The 21,974-nt window shown below is 47.1% G+C and overlaps 1 long non-coding RNA gene across 8 annotated transcripts; it reads left to right on the top strand.

Moving 5' to 3' along the window:
• Nucleotides 1–4,674: 4,674 nt before the first annotated feature.
• LOC149123003 (uncharacterized) lies at nt 4,675–20,868 on the top strand. Of its 8 annotated transcripts, none has more exons than XR_016217395.1 (3): nt 4,675–4,800; nt 5,395–5,482; nt 8,819–9,592. It is a non-coding gene; the product is annotated as an uncharacterized LOC149123003 (long non-coding RNA). The 8 variants fall into 8 exon arrangements; XR_016217393.1 differs by lacking the exon at nt 8,819–9,592 and adding an exon at nt 6,400–8,799; XR_016217398.1 differs by lacking the exon at nt 4,675–4,800 and adding an exon at nt 4,818–4,950 and having other exon boundaries at nt 8,819–9,593.
• The last annotated feature ends 1,106 nt before the right edge of the window (nt 20,869–21,974 follow it).

Below are 21,974 nucleotides of genomic sequence, written 5' to 3'. Positions count from 1 at the left end.
CCTAGGACGATGCACTGCCCAGATGGAAGCCTGCCCTGACCGGAGAGGAGAGAATGCATCATCTCTTAAAAGACCCTTATCAAGGGGCTCCTGGAGAAAAACAAAGGCAGGAGAAAGCAGGGCTCCATGGTGGTTCAGATGTGACAGAGCCACCCCTGGAGTCGGAGACTTCGGGGAGCAAGACTAGACCTTTGAATGAATGAACCAGAACTAAGACAGGCCTGGCCTATGCTCCTAAGACAGGAGGCCTATGACCAAGCAGGAAAGGCCTCCTGGGGAATCTCAGCCGGAATTTGCAACTATCACTGGTCTCTCAGATGGTTTGGGAGAGGTTTTGCTTCTCTGCCTTCCTGCTGTTACTTCTCTGCTTCTCACCAGTCTTCTGAGAGCAGTTACATGGTTGCCATGTCCATCTCACGATGCCTTCTTCTGTATACAGCCCATGAGCCCAAGTAGACAGCAAGTGTATCGGGGAAACTTTCTTCTCATACTCTCTGTGTCACCAACCGAGCCCTACAGTTCTACTTCTCATGTCCTTGACATTCAGGGAGGGCCATGACTGATAAGCATAAAGAAGTGGAAAATTCAGTCAGTGACAAGCTGGGTGAGTTGATTTTTCGAAGTTATACATATTTTGCCTAAAAGAAGAGACATGGTTTGCTACCATCTTATCACTCAATAGAAGCTTTCACAGCCCATGTCACTTAAGTCAGGCTCAGTTGCCACAACATGCAAACTGACTGGGCTGAGGCTGGGGCCAATTCCAATTCCAGCTTGGGAGAAATAATGTGGAATTGGGACTTAATGCTATTTTAGTTGAGATTCCTGCGCCTTTACAGGCTCTTGCTCTCTCTCTTGCTCTCACTCTCTCATTCTAGCTATCAGAAAGCAAATTGACACAGAGGTCAGATTTCCATGACTCCAAAATCATACATCCTGAAAACAAACTGGTTTCAATGCTTTGTGTTCTAATTGTATTTCCCTCTTGTAAGGTGGGGGGGGGGGGTGAATTAGAATTTTATTGGTGCCTGTTAGTGAGGCAGGACTGGTCTGTTCACAGAAGTGACCAGGCAGAGGAATTTCCACTCTGGCATAGCAGTGACCTTCCCTTGGGTCCCAAATTGTCCTGTGAAACAAGAAGCCAGCTTGAATCACCATCCTGGCTCAGTATGGCCCAACGGTTATGAGCTTTACCAAAAAATCGGGTACAGCCTTTCCTGCCCATCTCTGCACCTGCCAATCCTGGGGTTACAGAAAGGGCTACCTTACAGGGACCTCCCCCCACCACCAAAGACTATTAATGTATCATTGCTAGTTTATCTATTTGTTCATTCAATCAAGAAGCATTTATGGGATTCTTACCATGTGATAACTGCAGTTTTTAGAATGTAAAAACACTATTTCCTTTGTTTTGTTTTGTTTCAGTTGTATATATCTGTATATATCTGCATATATACAGATATAAAAACTGCAGTTCAGATCCCAGAGTCTTTTATGGGACTAAGATTATTTGGATGCCTTTTGGTGGCATGATGCTGGAAACCCATGAATGAAAAATGACTGTGCCCTTGGCCTTGTGGGGGTGAGTGTTTCGTGTGCAGGTGATTGTGGAGAGTGCATACCATTTGTTCCCCAAACAGGACACTTTTAAGAGAGAAAGGAGGTGCTGTAATGACTATGCCAGGACAACTGGCACAAGGGGGGATGTGTGGTTCTCCTTCAAGCTCCTTCCCCTTATCCCTCGGCCTTAGGAGAAAGCCAAGAATCTCTGGGACACCTTTGCCTGCACTGAACCTGGGCATGCCTCAGAGGTGGGAAGGAGGTTGGGGAAGAGAGAGAGTGAGCGGGAGAGCCAGGAGGGCGGGGGCAGGGAGGAGTATCTGGACTGACAGGCCAACCAGTAGTCAGGGAGCAATCCAGATGGACCTCCGTGGAGGCTGGCAGTTGGGCACAGCTGCCTCCCATTGCTTATTTGCAGCCATGTAGAAAGCAGAGAACATTGGCCGGCGCTGTGGCTCACTAGGCTAATCCTCCGCCTAGCGGCGCCGGCACACCGGGTTCTAGTCCCGGTTGGGGCGCCAGATTCTGTCCCAGTTGCCCCTCTTCTAGGCCAGCTCTCTGCTGTGGCCAGGGAGTGCAGTGGAGGATGGCCCAGGTGCTTGGGCCCTGCACCCCATGGGAGACCAGGAAAAGCACCTGGCTCCTGGCTCCTGCCATCGGACCATCGGATCATTGGAGGGTGAACCAACGGCAAAAGGAAGACCTTTCTCTCTGTCTCTCTCTCACTGTCCACTCTGCCTGTCAAAAAAAAAAAAAAAAAAAAAAAAAAGCAGAGAACATGAGCAGAGAGGGTCTATCCTTCAGACAAAACCAGTACACCTGCTTTCACATTACCTTCCAGTAAGAGCCTGTCCCATTTCCCCCCACAATTCTTTTAGGGCTCAACCAGAAATTTATTCTCTAACTAGTTTAAGATTATTAAAATAATTACCCTCACTGGGAGATTGTTAACCCTTAAGAGTTCCAGAGATCAGGGAAGATACCAGTCCCTGGTTGTTGACACACAGCTAAATGGAAGGAATTGTGGGATTTGAGGCTGTGTGTCCAAGCCAGACACTGCTGTCAGGTAGGAGGCCTGTCTCAGAGCTGGAAGGCATTTCAAGAGATTATCAGTTCAGCGTCTGCCTCGAGACAGTTGACTCCCAAACTCCAAGCACGTCTGGATGGCGGGGCAAGAACCACCTTCTTAGAATGCTGTCAAGGGCTTCAGGAACCTGTTAGCAACTCAGTGCTTCAGCTGGATGATGACGGTGATGACGACACCTAACACCTTTGGTGCTCTTAGAACAAACCATGCAGCTTGCTAAGTATGTTTTTGGTATGTCCTCAATTATTTTTAAGTCAAATTATGTATTTGCTTAGTTTTATTTCAGGGAGAGAGAGAGAGAGAGAGGGAGAAAGAGAGAGAGAAAGAGAGAAGCAGACAGACAGCTCCCATCGGCTAGTTCATGCCTCAAATGTCTGCCATGGCTGGGTCAGGCCAAAGCTAGGAGGTGGGAATTGATCCGGGTCCCCTACATGGGGGTCAGGGTCCCAAGCATTTGAGCCATCACCTGTTGCCTCCCAGAGTGCACATTAGTAGGAAGCTGAAGTAGATGGTGGAACCAGAACTCAAGCCCGGGTACTCTGATATGAGATGGGCAGCATCTTGACCACTGGACCAAATGCCCACCCTTCTTATTCTTCACTACTCTATGGAACAGTTTATACTGGCAATGTTTGACAGACAAAGAATCTGAGGTAATGCAGAGACCAAGTGGTTTTCCTCTAAGGTTACCTTGTAGAGTGTGCAGTTTGCTCCAAGACAGTGCCTCAGGGTAGACTGTCGTCACCACAGGTCTTTTGTCTGCCATGCTCTGCACCTTTGAACACACAGCCTCAGTGCCTTGTCTCTTTAAAAGCTGCCCATAGGGGCTGGCATTGTGGTGCAGCAGGTTAAGCCACTGTCTGTGACACCAGCATCCCATATGGGCGCCGGTTCGAGTCCTGGCTGCTCCGCTTCTGATCCAGCTCCCTGCTAATGTGCCTGGGAAGGTACCAGAAGATGGTCCAAGGGCTTGGGCCCTGCATCCACATGGGAGACCCGGATGGAGTTCCTAGCTCTTGGCGTCTGTCTGGCCCAGCCCTGGCCATTGAGGCCATTTGGGGAGTGAACCAGCAGATGGATGTTTCTCTCTGTGTTTTTCCCCTTTTCTTTGTAATCCTTCCTTTCAAAAAAATAAATCATAAAAAAAAAGCTGCCCATGCGCCTGGAGGTCAAGTTCACTGTGCCCAGCCTGGGCATCCGCAGCACCTCATGGATCCATCCATCACAGCCACTGTTGTCTGCTCAGGCTCACTTAGACTTTCTAGGCTATTTCTCCCTCTCTTCCAAGAGCAATCTGAGGTTAGTAACTCTGTGTTTTAACTCTGGTTTCTCGCAAAGGACCCGTGGTCTGTCACTCGGTAGACTTTCGAATACTTTAGTAAATGTATGTAGTCGCAAATAAAATCAAAGAAAGCCCCTGACTTGGCTTGGCAGGGTGAGTGCTGGGGTCGTGTGTAACCTGTATGGATCATCAATAATCTGAAGAAGCAAGACTGAGAGGGCTGTGCGCTGTCTGCAATTCTAATGTAGAACCTGTGTTCGTTTGATTTTTTAAAAATTTGTTTGTTTATTTGAAAGGCAGAGTTAGAGAGCGAGAGCGAGAGAGGGAGAAAGAGGGAGAGAGAGGAGATGGAGGCCTTCTGTGCACTGGTTCACTCCCCAAATGGCCACCAATGGCGGGGGCTGGGCTGATTGGAAGTTGGGAGCCAGCAGCTTCCTCCGGGTCTCCCATGTGGGTGCAGGGGCCCAAGGACTTGGGCCGTCTTCTATTGCCTTCCCAGGCCACAGCAGAGAGCTGGATCGGAAGAGGAGCAGCCAGGACTTGAACCGGTGCCCATATGGGATGCTGGCACTGCAGCAGGCAATTTTACCCCCTATGCCACAGCGCCGGCCCTTGGATCTGACTCATAATACTGTGTCAGTAATTGTATAATCTAGGAGATTCATTTAACTTCTTTTTGCCTACATTTGTAAAAATGGATAGATTAAATCAGATGGCTTTCAGCGTTCGTCCTGTCCCTGAAACGCCTGTAGCTTCTTTGCATTGATTCATCCACCACTCGGGTCATAAAGATTCACATGTGCAAGTCATTTCACTGCACCGCATGAGGTGCTGAGTGCGAATTCATGGAAACCTCTGCTGTTAGCAGAAGGTCGGTGCCTAATTCCTAAGGGTAGAATGCCTGCAACTGTGAAGAACAGAGAGTCGGAAGGGGGAAGACATGAGGAAGAAGGCTGGGCAAGGCAGGGAGGTGCTGGGAGAGGCCAGGCCGCGTGGGGAGGAGAGTCCTGTGTTGACGGTGGTCAGCAGTCAGCAGTCAGCAGGCTGGGGCTGGGGCTGGGGCTGGGGCTGGGGCTGGGGCTGATTGATCAGCGCCTGAGAGGCTGCTTACAGCTCACCAATGGAAGAGCAGGCGTTGGGGAAGGGGCTGACCTTTCACCCCCAGACTCCCAGCACGGGCTCACTGGAGACCCAGTGTCCTAGCACCCTGTGGAGCTGGAAGTGAATGACTGAAAACAAAGTTCCACCCAGCCCAAGGGTCAGGTTTTGACTGCGGTTAATAACAAGCCAAAGAAAGGGCTTTACACAGCCAGAGAACAAGTGAGCAGGCTTTCGGCCCAGCATGGGAAAGAGGGGTGAAGAGCAAAGGGGAGCGCGCTGTGCCCTCGTCCTGGCTTTGCCGGCGTCTTGCAGGGTGGCCAGGAAGCCACTCAACGCTGCATCCTCCCTCTCCCCTCTATGACAGAGACTGCCGTTCCAGTTCCCACACGGCCACAGATGGCGCGAGGGACCCAGAGTGTGCAAAGTTCTACTTCCCTTCCTCCTTGGACCAGGTGAGTGGGGCAGTGGGAGGCTGACTGAGACAAAGAAGCAGAGAGAGAAAAAAGTGGGTTTCTCCCAGCTAAGGTACATGTCCCCTAATCCTGCTTCCCAAAACAGCAGATGTTAAATAATGGAAATCTTTTTTTTTTAAAGAATTTATTTATTAGAAAGAGAGAGAGAGAGATTTTCCATCCACTGGTTCACCCCCCAAATGGCCAAAATGCCCAGAGCTGAGCCAGGCCAAAGCCAGGTCTCCCATGTGGGTGGCAGGGGCCTAAATACTTGGACCAGTATTCTGCTGCTTTCCCAGGTGCGTTAGCTGGGAGCTGGATCAGAAGTGGAGCAGCTGGGACTCAAACCATAAGAGATGCCTGCAGAGTAGGTGGCAGCATGACCCACTGTGCCACAACACCAGCCCCAATAATGTAAATCTTATAATCTAAATTGAACCTCCGCATTCTCTAAATGCTTCTGAGTCAAAGAGCACTGACATCCCAGGAGAAACAATGAACATATGGAATATCCACATGACTTTCCTGTGGCAGACAGGAACACCATTGATCTCCTCTGTGTTATTTTAGTCTGCAGTTACCAACAGTCACTGTTGCATTTGGTTTTGCCTGTAAAATCTTGTAGCTTGGCGCTGTAAATGTTGAAGTATAGTGATATTTGATTAAAATGTCCTCAAGGGCAGAGGCTACATCTTCTGCTCCTCTGGTAATTTGAGAGGCAAAACAGATTCAAGTTCATGTCTCATTTAAAGCGCAGTGCCCCCCTTCCCACTTGTACTGCCAGCATTCGCATTGGCTGCGCCCCTTCAGCTACAGCAGGCCTGTCTGTCACCACCCGTGTGATGCAGGCGCACGCCAGGTGGAGGTGTTAAGGTATCCTTTTAGGGATCATAATGGCACCTCATTTCTATTTATAGCTTTAATGGCTTCTCATCTGAAAGTTACCGAACCACAGTGAGTCTGTGCCAAGTACCTCCCATGAAGGCTGACAGTCTGAAGACCTCTGTCAATCACCTAGCAGAGGCGCTGAGTACCCAAGTATTTCTGATTTTAAGGAGCCCCTTTAATCCAATCAATCGCCGAGAGTCTTACTTCCCCGGAGCCAGGCATGGATTAATCTGTAAGAGCACCTTTTCCACTAAAGAAACTGATTGCAAACTTCCCATCTAATTGTGGAAATGCTCACCTGCACAAAGTAAACAGTTCTGGAAAGATACCTACATTTTGCTTTAGTGATTTGGCTGAGAAGAGTGGGGTTTCAAGAGAAGTTTAAGAAGTTGAAATTCAACACAGGCCAGTGTTGTGAGACAGCGTGTTACGCCCACGCTTGTGAATCTCCCAACCCATTACTGGAGGGCCCGTTCCGGTCCAGGCTGCTCGGCCACCTATCCTGTCTCCTGCCGATGTGACTGGGAAGGCAATGGGTGACGCAGGTGCCTGGGCCCCTGCCACCCACGTGGGTGACCCGGATGAAATTCTTGGCTCCTGACATCAGCCTGGCCCAGACCTGCCTATTGTAGCCACTAGGGAGTAAAGCAGCAAATGAGAGACCTGTCTCTCTTCTCTCTGTCTTTTCCTTTCTCTCTGATGCTCCACTTTACACATATATACGTTGTTTTGAAAATGCAACACTGGACCATACTCATAAAGGGTGCACTTTGTGCTTTCAGGTAACTGGAAAACTACAAAATACCCTCAACACCATGAAGTATTTTGCAAAGACCCCAAGGTTTTGGTTAGGATCCCCAAGTAAGGAAGCAGTAGACATGTGATGGTAATGAGGTGTTGAGTTCATTAATAAAAAGGAATGGTGATAAAATTGGAAACAACCCAAATACCCAAGAACAGAAAACCGGTAAATAAATTGTGTTGATTTCAGTATAATTATGTGCTGGGACACTATTCAGTCACAGTGCCTGGTTCCACTTGCTGGTCCAGCTTTTTGCTGTCGTACAGCCTGGGAAGCAGCAGGTGACGGCTCATGAAGAGGGCTCTCCTCCTCCGGTGTGGGGGATGGGAATCGAGTTCTGAGGTTCTGGCTTGACCTGGTCCAGCCCTGGCTGTTGTGGGCATTTGAGAAGTGACCCAGCAGAGGGGAGATCGCTCTCTCTCCTCTGTATCTCTGCCTTTAAAATAAATTACACCCCCCCCCCCAAACACACAGAAAAGAACAAAGTGGATCTAAGTGTGCTCACCTGGGAAGACTCCTCGAGCCTGACACTTCATCAGGAAAGCCTGTTTCAAAACCAGGGACGAGCATCCCGCAGCACTAGGTGCAAGGGATGTTTGATGGGGCAGGTTAAGTGGGACGTTCTTGTACATAGTTTAAGTTTCGGCAATGAGAATACATGTGTATACTATGTCATTCTAAAGCACACTTAAAACATTTAGAGTGGAGGAAGGAAGGGAATAAAAGTACCGGCAATGGCTCTCAAGTTCACGGCCTTTCCATTGCATGTCACGTCTCAGGTGCAATAGGGCCAGGTGTCCGGAGGGGAGAGCTGCGGCTGGAGCCCGGGTGGTTCTTTTTTCATGGCCAGGTTTTCAGCCGTGGAACTCAGGCTGGGCCAGTGACTAGGAGGCAGGTGAGGGAGACGGCGCCCGCAGCTGGTTCTGAAAGGCTGCTGAGTCTTGGCAGCTGGGGTTCACAGACAGCTCCTGGTCTATGAGGGGAACCAAGCGTGTTTCCAGGCCCTCAGCCCCGCCCCCGGCGGCGGCCATGGAGGCTGCCAAGTTGGAAAGTCAATGAAGATGCTCTTCTCTCTAGATACGACCCCGCCAAACATAGGACACCACCGAGAGTAAGACCTGTTAAATAACAGTCATTGTCAGAGGATTATAGTGAAAATAATTATAGCATCTGTGCAGAGAGCACCCAGGCCCTGATCATTAGCTGAGCTAAGAGAAAATGCTATTAGTCCGCCTAGGGTCAAGAAGAACCGCAGTAATCAGGCTTCCTCCTGAATGGTCTATCCAGTTTGCTGCCAGGCCTGGGAAGCAAAACAAAGGTCCTAGGTTGCCACCTAGAGGCCAAATCCTGGAAGTGTTGGCTGAGGAAATTTAAATGGATGGGGGCGTGGGGGTGCAGAAATCCCTCTGTCCTGGTTGAATGACAGCACTTTCAAAACTACCAACTTCAGGGTGACCAATGCCAATCAGTGCTTCTTCATAAGACGTGAACACGGGTTCGAGCGCATGTCTCCAGGACGACTGCATGATTTCAGAGTGGACAAACATGACTCTTTCTGAAACCTAAACGAAATGTGTGAGAGTGCTTGTGTGTGCGTGGCGGGGGGAGGGGAGGAGTGGAGTTAACTGCCGCCCTCCTCTCCTTAGGAAGATCATCCAACTCCTGGGGCGTCTGTGTCTTCCGTCAAATGAGAGCGTTGAATCGACCTGACCGTGCTACAGGCCTGCTGAGCCCCATAAGGCTGTGTTCCCATAATAACTAAACTCTATTTCAGTCCAGACATCAGTAAAAACAAAAGTTGGCACAGTATGCAAAGAAGCTCCACGCCCTCCATTTGTGAATGGTATTTGCTTCATCAAAGAAAATGTCTTTGCTGCCCTCTAGAGCTCGGCCTGAAATCTACAGAAATTTAATGTTGAAAATCTCCAAACTGGAGATTCCCTTGCTTGAGACTTGGAGCCTGGCAGCTCCCTGAAGTCCCAGACACATCCCCCCTCCCTGAAATATGTTATCCATCCATTGCATTCTTGTTTCATACACATCGCCTAGTACAGTCCAGTTTTATTCCACCATTTGTGTCAGAGCGCTCTCCCCACTCCTCCTCTTCATGGCTTTTGGTTGCCAGAAGTTGAATGTGCACCCTTTATTTAGAAGCAGGGGCCGCTTTTGCTGAGGGATTCTCCTCACCACAAATGTGTCTGCTCTCAGTGAGCTGTATAGTCGCACCAGGCAGGATTATCTGTTCTAATTTATGAAGCCAGTGCTCATAAAAAAACAAACAAACAAAACAACAACAACAACAAACAATGGAATCCCAGCCTGTTTTCTTGTGTCGCTTCCAAGAAATGTGTGCACCAAAACCTGCAGTGCCCCGACACAATGAGAACTCTGCTACAGAACCACCCAAAAAAAAAAAAAAATCACAGGACTAAGCAGAAGTTCAACAGCTGAGTCTGTAGACAATTCAAGTGTCAATCTCTCAGGATTCTCTCTCAGGTATGGATTATCTCAGATCTGTAGTCCATCTTTTTATTTTATAAAAACATTTTAAGTGGCACATAATAATTGTATACACTTACGGTGTGCAGTGTGAGAATTTGATGCACGGATAATGTGCAATGATGGGATGAGGTTAGCATTTCTTTGTGTTGCTACACTTTAAACTCTTTTCTTCTGGTTATTTTTAAATATGTAAAAAATTATCATGAACTATGGTCACTCTGCGGGGTATAGAACACTAGAACTCACTCCTCCTCTCTAACTGTATTTTTGGGACCTGTTATCCAGCCTCTTTGCCCTCCTCCCAGCCTCTTGTAAACACTGACTCTTTGCTTCTATGAGATCAATGTCTTAAAAACTTCCACATATGAGTGAGAACATTTGATAATTGTCTTTCTGTGCCTGACTCACTTCAGTTAACACACTGCTCTCCAGTTCCATCCCTGTTCCAGCAAATGGTGGGATTTCATTCTTTTTTATGGTGTAGCCCATCTTTGATCCTTCTGGTCTGTTAGCTGATGGGCTATATCATGAGCGGCAATTCAGAGAAAAATGGAAGCATTGCCATTTTGCTAGCTGCATCTTTGTTAACACTGGCGAAATTTCCACTCAAGGCAGGAGCATGACAGTTCAGTTGGAGTTTTTACCTGTTGATAAAACAGAGTGGCATACCCACAACTCAGGCCAGACATGAAGTGCTGACAGTGGCCCATCATAAACTCATGTACTGCGTGAGATAGGCCTGAGCATCAGGGAGCTCCCGCAGAAGACGGCAAAGACTCCTCGTTCCCTGATCTGCGGCTGCTTTCTAAGCCTGAGCTGCCCTAGGGTTCAGGTCCCTGCAGGGAGTGAAATCAGGCACAGTGAGGACTGCACACACCGTTTGAGGTCCCTAGTGCATCCGAAAATGAACAGAGCATCAGAGAGAGATTTATGGAGCTGCAAAAACCCTTTATTGTTCATAGTCATAAAAGGATCTTCTAGCAGTTAATCTTAAGGGATTATTAATGTTTGTTCCAACTCTGAGGAGACTGCCCATAAATTTGCCTTTTTTACTTACCCACAGAACAGCAACCTGGTCAACCTAGCAATATAGCAGCTTCCACCTTTTAGAAAAGGGATAGCATCTTTAAGCCCTAGGGAACAGAGAATAGGCAGTAACCTAAGCTGTTCTCAAGAAACTGCTGTCTGTTGCCAGTCACACGTTCTGTTTTAAGCTCCAGCTCCTCTCCCAACCCATTAGAGTCCCGCCCCATTCTCTTTGGCGTGGTTTGGGGGATGTCCTTCATTCCACCCACCTGGACCACGCTGACCTCGGGAGGATGGCCTGAAGGAGGAGTCAACCCACAAGCACGCCGGAGTTGTTTCTGTCCACTCGTAAGTAGGGAGAGGCATGGAACCCTCTGTCGGCTCTACTAGGATCTTTCCATCGTACATGACCTAAAAAGTTGTCCCATGTTCCAGGGAGTGTTGTGTGTAGCAGTATTGAGAAAGGAGGTGGGAGTGGAGAGAAAGACAATATGCAGTTTGCTGGTGTTTCCAGGTCTCTTTTTTTTCAAATGCTCAGGAGAATGGCCCTTTTCAACTCTCTCAAGGTCAAGTGACCTGTGACTTGCTCTGCTCAAGGAAATGTAAGAGGGAATGAGGAATATCACTTCTGTGTGGGGACATTTTAGAATGGTGTGACATTCTCCACATTTCTCTTCCCCTGCATGGAAGCACACCTTCAAAGTCGCCTGGAACCTCAATCCACCTTGCCAAGGCCAGCTGACTGGAGAATCAGTGAGAGCTGTCAAGGACGTAGCTGAGTGGGAACTGAACCTTTACTTTAACCACTGCTTGAGCCGCTGGTTCTTTTTAGTTGTCTGTTCCTGCCGCACGCCCAGGCTTTCCTGAATGGCACATGCTTTTGTGCTACTGTACCTTGAATCTTTCCAGTTTGAATATCGCTCTCCTTGACGAGGGAGACAGAAACAATTGGACGTTCCTATTTCTCTTTGCTCTCCATAAACATTACAACAGCCCAGATATTGGGTTTACTCAGGCCTTGGTCTCTTTCTTGCTCTAAAAGTAATTTCCTTACTCTAAAAATTATACTACCTATTAGCTGTCTTTAGTACTTCTTTCCAGACTTACCTCACGGAGGATATCTACTTTTTCAGCCTTGTCATTGCAAGTCTACACCATCTTCTTAAATTTCTCTTTACTATTATGTCTCCCCACTCCTGCCACCTTCTATTACTTATACATATTTATTTTACTTTTGAAAATGTTTAATGTATTTGAGAAGGAGAGACACATCCATGGACTTTATCGAAAAATCAAAAAATACCAAATGTTAGTGAGGAGGTAGAGAAATTGGACCCCTTGCTCCCTGTTGGTAGAAACGGCACAGCTGCTATGGAAAACACTTTGAAGATTCCTCAAGGATGAAACACAGAACTACTGCATGATCCAGCAATCCCACTTCTGAGCACTTATTGGAAAAAAGTTGAAATCAGGATCTCAGAGAAACATTTGCTCTCCTATGGTAATTGCAGCGTCATCCACGATAGCCAAGAGGTGGGGAGAATCTAAACACCTATCGGTGGAGGAATGGATTTTAAGAGGCATGGTATATATACATACAGTGGGATGTTCTTTAGAAAGCCTGTCATGTGATCCTATCTGGATGAAACTTAAGTACATTATTCTCAATGAACAGCAAGTCACACGAAAAATACTGCATGCTTCTGAGTTATATGGGGCATCTGAAACAATCCCACTCGTTGGCAGAATGCTGGTCGCCAGGGCCTGGGCAGGAGAAGGGAGACAGGGGGAGTTTTTCAGTGGATATAGAGTTTCAGTCACATAAAATGAAAAAGTTCCAGGGCCGGTGTTGTGGTGTAGCAGATGAAGCCGCCGCCTGCAGTGCTGGCATCCCATATGCACGCCAGTTCGAGTCCTGGCTGCTCTACTTTAGATCCAGCTCCCTGTTAATGGCCTGGGAAAGCAGTGGAGGATGGCCTGAGTCCTTGGGCCCCTGCTATCATGTGGGAGACCTGGAAGAAGCTCTTGGCTCCTGATTTCAGTCTGGCCCAGACCTGGCTATTGCAGCTATTTGGGGAGTGAAGCAGCAGATGGAAGGTCCCTTCTCTCTCTCTCTCTCTCTGCCTTTGAAATAAATAAAATAAATCTTTAAAAAACAATCCAGAGAGCTGCTGTACAATACTGTGCTTATTGGCCAGTGCTGCAGCTCACTAGGCTAATCCTCTGCCTGTGGCGCCAGCACACCGGGTTCTAGTCCTGGAGGGGCACCGGATTCTGTCCCAGTTGCTCCTCTTCCAGTCCAGCTCTCTGCTGTGGCCCGGGAGGGCAGTGGAGGATGGCCCAAGTGCTTAGGTCCTGCACCCGCATGGGATACCAGGAGGAAGCACCTGGCTCCTGACTTCAGATCGGCACAGCGCCGGCCATAGCGACCATTTGGGGGGTGAACCAATGGAAGGAAGACCTTTCTCTCTGTCTCTCTCTCTCACTGTCTAACTCTGCCTGTCAAAAAAAAAAAAAAAAATACTGTGCTTATAGTATTATGATGTAGTTCTGCTCATTTAAATATTTGTCAAGAGGGTGGAATTTGTGGCTTTTACAGCTGTCATAAAAAGCCAATGTCACTGAAAGATAAAGGAAAGTTGGGAAATGGTTCCAGATTAAAGGAGCCGGAAGAGACATGAAAGGTAAGAATGCAATAAAACATTTAAAAATCATTTGCAAGGAAAATGAATAGCTTCAGGAGAGGACAGAAGCCACCATGCCTCACTTCTCTATCTGCAGCTTTTCCACAGATGTCAGGACCATGCTGAGGGAGGCCCCCACTTCAAATCAGATGAGGATTTTTATTCTTGAATTGAAATCACGTTTTCTGGCTTAAAGGGGCTGCCTCGCCAGAAGCCTCATGAGACCTGCGTGAATATGCATGCAGGGGCAACGGGAGCAGCAGCCTCCCCGGGGGATCATAAAGGAAGGGATAAAAATAAAGTCGCTCTGTGATTGCGTCCTGTGAGTCATTGCCACTGCGTTTGCTTTCCTCCCATTCTCAAAGCCATCGTGACCAAAAGGGTGTGTGTGTGTGTGTGTGTGTGCGCGCGCGCATACGTGCGCACGCGAGATCCTGCTGCTCTGAGAGATGCAGTTGTCACGAAATAAGTCAAAAGCCTGTTCAGCACCAAAGCGCACTCCAGCAAATGTGCCTAGAATGCAAGACAGCCAGCAGCCAGCCAGCAGCGCCCGATGCAGACCTCCCAGGTGGATGTCAGATCCGTGTCAGCAAGAGTCCACTCCCATCTCCTCATGCGTCAAGGACCTGCAGAATTCTTACAACATCATCATCATCGTGTCTCCCCTTCGCCCTCAGCCGGATGCCTCTGCTGTGTCTCACCAGTTCATGGAAAGATCTGGACCAACTAGGATACAGAATTAGAAAGTGGCTCTTCTCTCTGTCACCACAGCCTCCCGTGTCCAGACCGCCTCCATAGGCCCGTTTCTCCCCGCCCCTAGCTGAAATTTGGGGCAGCTCAATAGTTTTGTTTTGGTTTGTTTGTTTGTTTGTTTTGACAGGCAGAGTGGACAGTGAGAGGGAAAAACAGAGGGAAAGGTCTTCCTTTTCCGTTGGTTCACCCTCCAGTGGCCGCCGTGGCCGGTGTGCTGCGGCCGGCACACCGCGCTGATCTGAAGCCAGGAGCCAGGTGCTTCTCCTGGTCTCCCATGTGGCTGCAGGGCCCAAGCACTTGGGCCACCTCCACTGCACTCCCTGGCCACAGCAGAGAGCTGGACTGGAAGAGGAGCAACCGGGACAAAATCCAGCACCCCAACTGGGACTCGAACCCGGTGTGCCGGCACCGCAGGCAGGGGATTAGCCTAGTGAGCCGCGGCGCTGGCGCTCAATAGTTTTTGCAATCACTTTCAACCATTAAAAAGCCCAGCACAAACATTGCCTTACAATAGAAACTCATCTGCTGAAAAGTATGTTCCTTCACCCTGGTCAGGCCCACAGCAGCCTTGCAAGGGCAATGGGGAAGAGAATTCTGATGGTTGAATCTTGCTGCTTTCTCATCCTGCTTCCCCCACTTCTCCATAGTCACCATTCGTGGCTCCTCCTGGGTTGAAGCAAGGGGAAGGGAGGAGAAGCAGGTGTCAGGAAAAGTCCTACTTGACCAGTGTCGTGGCACCCTGGGAAGCCAATGCACCAGAGACTCGGGTGCAGGAGTTTCGTGAGGGGTGTTCTTGACAGTGCACTGCATGAGGGTGACGGGAGTGGCAGGAGCGGACTGGACAGCGGGAGGTGGTGAACTGGGGGACTCTGAAGCTCGGATGGCTTTTCTGGGTTACCACGGGGACAGGTGCTGCTTACACAGGAAGTGGGGTGCAGGCTGCTCTCAGGGAGAGGGAGTGACCTGCTACCAACTGCATTTCTTGAGGAAGGGCTGCCTTGGTCTGGGAAGGAAGATCTGGGCGGTGCACAACGGCAGCCACCACAACTGGGAAAGCTGTGAAGGGCCACTGGTACATTGCAAACGCAGACTCCTCTAGCTTGGTGTTTGCAGGTCCTTTGGAGACCAACCAACCCTGGACACCTTCACTTGAGGGATTTCTCCTCCAGCTAACGTTGCCTGGCAACTTTCCTTTCAGCTCTGAGTTCCCAGTGTCTGCTTTTCTTCTGGGGTCTGTTGAGCTGAGCCCCTCTCTAGATGGCCCAGTCCAGCTCAAGAGATTTTTTCCAGCATATACTAACAGTGGCTTAAAAAAAAAATGACCCTGTTATCTAAATGTTGCCAGAAGGCAAGATCAACCACTCTAAACCAAATTCATCATGCTTGGCAGATGTGCTCGGTGTTTCGTGTGGCATATATCCAACGAATTCCTACCACTGTCAAATTATTTCTCTATCCGAGAATACGATTTGCAACTAATTCATCTTGAAGTGTTTGACCAGAACCTACACTGCTTAAAATTAGAAATTCTATGGGTATTTTATTGAGATTTCTTTCTGTGCCTATGGTGGGTGATTGCTAACATCTGCTCTGAAAACTTCCCAGCCTAAAATCATTATGGCCTTATGCTATCGCTTAGAACTCTGGGCCCCGCCGACCTGCTCCTCAGTGTGTCAGAGGCTCCAGGAATCTTCCTTGGGAGTCTCTTCTAAGGGGAGTGGGGGGCAGGGAAGAGATCGGTCAGTCTTCTATCTACTGGTTCATTTCTCCAGATGCCTGCAACAGTGGGGACTGGGCCAAGCCCAAGCCAGGAGCCCTAAACTCATGGGTGGCAGGGACCCAACCACTTGAGCTGTCACCAGCTGCTTCCCAGGGTACACATTATCAGGGAGCTGGGATTGGGAGTGGACCTGGAACACAAACCCAGGCATCCCAGGCAGCATGTTAACTACTGTGCCAAGTGCGCGTCATGGGAGTTTGTTGTTGTCGTTGTTTTAATACCTTGTCCGCAGTCTTCCTTCCCTCTGCCTCCGTGTAGTGCTGAGTTTTGATTAGAGTCCTTAATTTTCAGACGATCTTAATCCTGCTCTCAGCCTAGCGGTTGGCTTTTCCCTTAATTAACGGTTGAACATACTCACCGCTCAGATTCTTGCCAGAAATTACAATTTTGGACTGTTCTTCTACCACTGATCAAAAGCCAATTTCTAGAAATATTTATAGAGGCTGGTTTGAAAGGAAAAGCAGACATTCCTCAAGATGTTTTAAAATTTACCTTAGGATTATACCACACCATCTGAGACTCCTGCTTTTTTTGTAGCTGTGTGGATCATGCTTTGGCCTCCACTGAAGGGTTTTACGAGAGACTCACTGTTGAATTTCTGGAGGCTGTGGCTGAGAAACCATCGGCTGCATGACTGTGCTTCCTCTGTGTGAAGTCTCAGGGGTGGAAGGAAAAGATGTCCTTCTCCTCACGACACAGTTTGCTTGTCGCTAGTGGAGAGTGCGAATCTTGGAGCTAGTGTATCTTCCTGTTTATGCTGCATTTTTAAACTATTTCAAAGTCAAATTTGTGACTCACTCCTAGTAAATATCAAGACCTTAAGGATGCATGTCTTGGCATTAATATTATTTTTGTACCCATGTCTGTTTTCATGGGCACCCTCAATTTTTTAAAAGATTTATTTATGTATTTGAAAGGCAGAGCTATAGAAAGAGGGAGAGGGAGAGACAGAGAGAGAGGTCTTCTATGTGCTGGTTCACTCCTCAGATGGCCACAATGGTTGGAGCTGGGCTGGGGCCCAAGCCAGTAGGCTGGAGCTTCCTCTACATCTCCCACATGGGTGCAGGGGCCCAAGCAACTGGGCCATCTTCTGGGAGCTGAATCAGAAGTGGAGCAGTGGGCACTTGAACCAGTACCCACAGGAGATGCCGGCATAGCAGCCAGTGGCCTTATCCACTACACTATAGCGCCAGCCTGCCCTCTCAACTTTTATCTTTTTATATGTGCACATTTGTGTAACTTGGCCCAAATCCTTTATAGAACAAGACTTGGTTGTAAATAAAGTGAAATAGTTCTTTCAACTGCAATTTCACTCCTTCTTTGCCCAACCACATATTTCATTTGACTTCTTTATCAAGGCTAAGTAATTAATAATAATAATAGCAATAATAACAAAATTATACCAGCTGGGATCGACATTTGGCACAGTAGGTAAAACTACACTGCCTGTAATGCCAGCAACCAACATCACAGTGCCAGTTGGAGTCCTGGCTGCTCTGCTTCTGATCCAGATCCCTGCTAATGCACCTGGGAAGGCAGAAGATGATGGCCCAAGTACTTGGATCCCTTCCACCCTCGTGGGAGATCTGGATGGAGTTCCAGGCTCCTCATTTTGGCCTGGCCTAAACCTGCCCAGTGAAGCCATTTAGAGAGTAAACTGGTGAATATAAGATCTCTGTGTGTGTGTGTGTGTGTGTGTGTGTGTGTGTGTGAGTCTCTCTCTTTCTCTCTCTCTCACTCTGCCTTTCAAATAAATAAATATTTTAAATAAATAACACCAACTATGTGCAATTGACATATATGATGATATTTTAAAAGTCTATGGAAATGGAATTAGAAGATAAGTTTGTTTTTGTTCAAAATAATTTTGAAACCTATGCAAAAGGGGTTTTCAAACTGTTCATGGAAAAAATGCATATTCTGCAAAAACTGTGCATGGGTTTCAAAAACGCTGTACCAAAACAGGCTCATCTTTACTTTACCTTTTTTTTTTTTTTTTGACAGAGACAGAGAGCTGTCATCCACTAGTTCACTCCTCAGATACCCACAAGGACTGGGCAGTGAAGAGGGAACGTAGGTCCTCCCCTTGGGTGGCAGGATCCCAACTACTGGAACCAACACTGCCACCTCCCAAGGTCCACATCAGCAGGAAAGCAGGAATCGGGGGCCAGGCGTCAGACCTAGATCTCCCAACGTGTGAGGGGGCCATCCTAACTAGTGGCTAACGTGCCAGGCCAAACGCCTGCCTCAAACTTATCTTTCAATTCTATTTTTCCACAGACTTGTTGAAGTCCCACACTATTATCATATTTAAACCTTTTAGCCACCCCCCAAGGCGGATTTTATTTTCCTGTTTTACAGAAAAGGAAACCAAGACCCTAGAATTTCAAAACATCTGCTCAAGAGCAAAACGAGTAAATGACAGGGCCAGGACTGGGACACTCCAAAGCGCTTGTTCTCTCTGTGCCAGGCTGCTGACTCTGTGGGCCAGTGCTCTTTTACCCTTCGTAGGTGCTACCTTTCTGAGGCCAGTGTTGTAGTGCAGTGGGTTAAGCTGCCACGGGTTAAGCCATTGCCTGCAATGCAGGCATCCCATATGGGCGCCAGTTCTGGTCCCAGCTGCTCCACTTCCCATCCAGCTCCAAGCGAATGTACCTAGGAAGGGGGCAGATGATGGCCCGTGTGCTTGGGCCTCTGCTGTCCATGTGGGAGATCCAGATGCAGTGCTACACTCTTGGCTTCACCTTGGCTGAGCTGAAGTCTTTGCAGAGTGAATCAGCAGATGGAAGATTTCTCTCTCTCTCTCTGTCTCTCCTTCTCAATGCCTTTCATATAAATAAATAAATCTTTTTTAAAAAAGAGTATGTGGGCTTGAGCTGATATAATGACAGGTACTCATAAAAACCCAATGTGTTCATTTTTCCTAAAGGAGTGAGGACATGGGGTTGGGTGGAATCCCTTAGGCATTTAGTAGATTACTGTCCTGCTTCAATGCCTGAGTGAGCAGAGCAGAGCTCTCCTCACTCCCTCGCCCCTCTAAGGATGGTAGCAGCTAAAGGTTAGACTGGAAGTAGAGAAGGAACTGGATAAGGAAGAAGACGTTATGTAAAAGGAAAGGAAGAGAAAGGAACTGCGGATTGTTTTCATTAGCCCGATTTGGCTAGATTTTAGTTGAGTAGGAAGCAGAAACCTGTGTTTAATTACATTTTTAAAGTCAGGTTTATAGAGGAATAATTTCTATGCTATAAATTGTGCACTTTTCCTGGAATAGTTGATGAGTTTTGATAAGTGTGTCTAATCATGTAACTACCATCATAATAAAAATGCATATTTCCATCACCCCGAAAGTTTTCCTCCTGCTCCTATGCAGCCAATTCCCTCCTTGCCACAGGCCAGCCTCCAGCAGCTCCATAGTACTGCCTCTTCCACATTGCCATATAAATGGACTCACACAGTATGTAGTCTTCTGTGTCTTTTACTTGGCACCGTGCTTTTGAAATGCATCTATGTTTTTGTATGTATCGATAATTTAGTCCCTTTTATTTCTGAATAGTATTCTACTGTGGATGAAACTCACATTTATGAATATACCTCAATTTGTTTATCCACTCACCAGTTGGTGAAATTTGATTTGCTGTTTTCAGAAATAAATTTACGGGGCCAGCGCTGTGGCGCAGCGGGTTAACGCCCTGACCTCCCAGGTTAAGTGCTGGCATCCCATATGGGAGCCAGTTTGAGTCCTGGCTGCTCCACTCCTGATCCAGCTCTCTGCTATGGCCTGGGAAAGCAGCTGAAGATGGCCTGAGTGCTTGGGCCCCTGCACCCATGTAGGAGACCCGGAAGAAGCTCCTGGCTCCTGGGTTCGGATCAGCGCAGCTCCAGCCGTGGTGGCCATTTGAAGAGAGAACCAGTGGATGGAAGACTTCTCTCTCTCTCTGCCTCTCCTTCTCTCTGTAACTCTGACTTTCAAATAAATAACTAAATCTTTAAAAAAAATAAATTTACTATCTGCCTGTGTATTTTGTAATGTAAATATCCAGGAATGGGGTTGTTGGCTGCACATTAACTGGATGTTTCTTTTTTTGGTTTGCAGCTTTATTGCAAGTTTCATTCAAAATCCATTTTATCTGTGACTCAGGAAATCCCAGATATCCTCCTAGCAGACTAAAAAGCGGACACAGTTGGACAGGGTTTGGGGAGTTTAAGCCCCACATATTTCATAATCGGATCATTAGGCTCTGGTCCAAAGCCTCATGTTTCTTATCGGAGCTTGTTTTTCAATCCCAGGACCAGATAAAGACAGGCCAGTCCCGTGATCCCTAAAACCCAACAGCAGTGGCCGAGCTGGTCTGCGTCGGACCAATACAGGGGGATCTTGGAAGTGCTGGCCACCTTCAAGGCCTCGGAGGCGGCAGCCGGGCCTCGATCTCAAGCGACGGATCACGTTCTGCCTCGGGAGCACAGACACTGCCCGCGGCCGCCGGAGCTTCCCACTCCACTGCCCGCCCGCAATGCGACTGCGGAGGCGGAGGGCAGTGAGGAACATGGTGCCTCCCATGTTCTTCAGAACAGCGAGTGGATGTTCAATGTTATAACATCTACTAAATTGTTTTCCAAAATGGTTATATTACCATATATCATCACCAGCAATGCATGAGATTTCTAGTTATACAACATTTTTTGCCTGGAATTGCTATTGTCAACATTTCAAATGTTAGCCATTCTAGTAGATGTGTAGTGGTACCTCACTGTGATTTTAATTTGCATTTCTGTGAGCACTCATTATGTTATGTACGTATTGTCACTCATAGCTTTCTTTCATGAGTCAGCTGTTAAAATTGCTTGTATTTTTAGTGTATAGTTTGTCCTTTTATCATTGACTTGTAAGTGTTTTCAGTATCTGGGACGCAAGTCCTTTATCAGCTTTATCAGGTGTGTGTTTTACAATGTTATCTTCTAGTCCTTGGCTTTCTTTTTCTTTTCCTTAACATTGTATTTTAAGGGGAAGTTTTAAATTTTGATGAAATATATTTTATAGTTTTTGCTCTTAAATTTAGGTGTATGATATATTTTAAGGTAATCTTTTTTATTTAAGGTAAGGAAAGATTGAGGTTCTTTTTCTTGCATATGGATGTCTAATTGTTGTAATTATTCCAACACCACTTGTTAAAACATCCTTTCATTTTTCAGATACCTTAGCCCTGCTGTAAAAAGTCAATCAACAGCATATGTGTGCAGCTATTTGGGAACTCTTCATTAATCTATGTCTATTTGCATAGCAATACTATTTATTATTATTATTTATTATTACTATTTATTATTTATTTATTATTATTAATATATTATTGCTATTGCATAGCAATACTATTTATTTTATTTATTTATTTGAAAGGCAGAGTGATAGAGAGGGAGAGACAGAATGTTCTGTGACCTTTATAAACTCAGATAGTAGTTTGATAATTATAACTTCTTGAGATTTTCTATGTTGATATAAAGATAGTTTTTATTTTTTTTATCATATGACTCTTAGTTAACTTTTTTTTTTTGCCTTATTGCACCAGCTGGAACTGTCAGTGTAATCTCCACTGGGAAAGATGAACTTGTTCCCAGCCTTAGGGGTAAAACCTTCATTCTTTCACCATTATGTTTGCTGTTAACTGTAGACTTTTTTTAAAAAAAATTATTTATTTGAAAGGCAGAGTGGGGGAGAGAGAGAGAGAGAGAGGAGAGAGAGAAAGAAAGAAATTTTCCATCCACTTAGTATACTTCCCAAATGCCTGTAACAGCGGGGGCTGTGCCAGGCCAAACCCAGGCAGCTGAAACTTCATCTGGGTCTCTCACTTGGGTGGCAGAAACTCGAGTGTTTGGGTCATCATCTGCTGCCTTCCCAGGTGCGTCAGCAGTGAGCTGGATGAGAAGCTGAGTAGCTGGGAGTGGCACTCTGATATGGGATGCCAGCATGCCAAGAGAGGCTTCACCCACTGTGCCACAAAACTGTAGGCTTTGGTAGATGTCCTTTTTCAGATTTGCAAGTTTCCTTTTATCGCTAGTTTATTG

Source organism: Oryctolagus cuniculus, chromosome 12 (genome assembly GCF_051225735.1).
Source record: "Oryctolagus cuniculus isolate XC-2025 breed Fujian yellow rabbit chromosome 12, ASM5122573v1, whole genome shotgun sequence".
Lineage (NCBI taxonomy): Eukaryota > Metazoa > Chordata > Mammalia > Lagomorpha > Leporidae > Oryctolagus > Oryctolagus cuniculus.
Note: the sequence above shows the minus strand (reverse complement) of the source record. Positions and strands in the feature narration are given on the sequence as shown.